Source organism: Cicer arietinum, chromosome 7 (assembly GCF_000331145.2).
Source record: "Cicer arietinum cultivar CDC Frontier isolate Library 1 chromosome 7, Cicar.CDCFrontier_v2.0, whole genome shotgun sequence".
NCBI lineage: Eukaryota > Viridiplantae > Streptophyta > Magnoliopsida > Fabales > Fabaceae > Cicer > Cicer arietinum.
The window spans coordinates 46,424,129-46,426,137 of NC_021166.2; the positions used below are offsets into that span (position 1 = coordinate 46,424,129).

The following is a 2,009-nucleotide window of genomic DNA, read 5'->3' on the forward strand; positions in this document are numbered from 1 at the left end:
ATGTGATTAAAAGCATATAGAAAACGTTTTATTTTTTTTTTAATGTTTATTTATAAAATTGTAACATTATTTTTATAAATCAAATATATAAAATTAATTGAGAGTATACTACGGTATCATTCAAAAAAATAACAGTTTTCTTCCTTCTTTAGAAATAAAATATTATAAGGCTTAACTAATAGAATGACATTGAAGCTAAATTAAACAATGCATCATAGGAAAAACAAAACTCATAACAAACTTCAAATTATTAAAACAAAAAAAAAGCGTAACAATCTAAATAAACTACAATGAAAAATAAGAACATATCCACATGCCTAAATAATATATATTTTGAACATATCTACATGCCTAACAATAAAACTTAACAATCTAAATAATATATATTTTGAACATATCCATATGCCTAAGTTTCATCACCAATAAAATATAATGGAAAAAGTAAAACAGATTCAAATATGTTATTGATTTTAATCAATATTCTATTTTACACATGCCTTAATTATCATTCCTATAAATTCAGTGACAAAAGAAGATATAGAACTTTCTAGTCCATAGTGCAACCCAATTAATATGTTATTAATCTAAATTGATTTATATATGAGGAAATAAATTATCATTGATTACATTATTAATGTGATTAAAAGCATATAGAAAATGTTTTATTTTTTTTTTATGTTTATTTATAAAACTGTCACATTATTTTTGTAAATTAAATATATAAAATTAATTGAGTATACTAAGGTATCATTCAAAAAAATAACAATTTTCTTCCTTTTTTAGAAATAAAATATTACAAGGCTTAACTAAATCATGATTGAGAGTGACATTGCAGCTAAATTTAACAATGCATCGTAGGAAAAACAGAACCCATAACAAACTTCAAATTATTAAAATAAATAAAACTTAACAATCTAAATAAACTACAATGAAAAATAAGAACATATCCACATGCCTAACAATAAAACTTAACAATCTAAATAAACTACAATGAAAAATAAGAACATATCCACATGCCTAACAATAAAAAATTTTGAACATATCCACATGCCTAACAATAAAACTTAACAATCTAAATAATATATATTTTGAACATATCCACATGCCTAACAATAAAACTTAACAATCTAAATAATATATATTTTGAACATATCCATATGCCTAAGTTTCATCACCAATAAAATATAATGGAAAAAGTAAAACAGATTCAAATATGTTATTGATTTTAATCAATATTCTATTTTACACATGCCTTAATTATCATTCTTATAAATTCAGTGATAAAAGAATATATAGAACTTTCTAGTCCATAGTGCAACCCAATTAATATGTTATTAATCTAAATTGATTTATATATGAGGAAATAAATTATCATTGATTACATTATTAATATGTGATTAAAAGCATATAGAAAACGTTTTTTTTTTAATGTTTATTTATAAAACTATAACATTATTTTTGTAAATTAAATATATAAAATTAATTGAGTATACTAAGGTATCATTCAAAAAAATAACAATTTTCTTCCTTTTTTAGAAATAAAATATTACAAGGCTTAACTAAATCATGATTGAGAGTGACATTGCAGCTAAATTTAACAATGCATCGTAGGAAAAACAGAACCCATAACAAACTTCAAATTATTAAAATAAATAAAACTTAACAATCTAAATAAACTACAATGAAAAATAAGAACATATCCACATGCCTAACAATAAAACTTAACAATCTAAATAATATATATTTTGAACATATCCACATGCCTATAAATTCAATATTCTATTTTACAGATTCAAATAGTAAAACAGAACCCAATGAAAACAAATAACAATGTAAAAATCAAATAAACTTAGCAATCAATATTCTATTTTACACACCTTAATTATTATTCCTATAAATTCAATGACAGAACCCATAACAAACTTCAAATTATTAAAACATATAAAACTTAGCAATCTAAATAAACTACAATGAAAAAAAGAACCCAATCCACATGCCTAACAATAAAA

At 21.6% G+C, this 2,009-nt stretch overlaps 1 protein-coding gene across 1 annotated transcript in view; it reads right to left on the reverse strand.

Annotated features, from left to right (window-relative positions):
* Positions 1-2,009, reverse strand: part of LOC105852624 (uncharacterized) — an 18,991-nt gene that overhangs the window by 16,160 nt on the left and 822 nt on the right. The gene's annotated exons all lie outside the window — the stretch shown is intronic.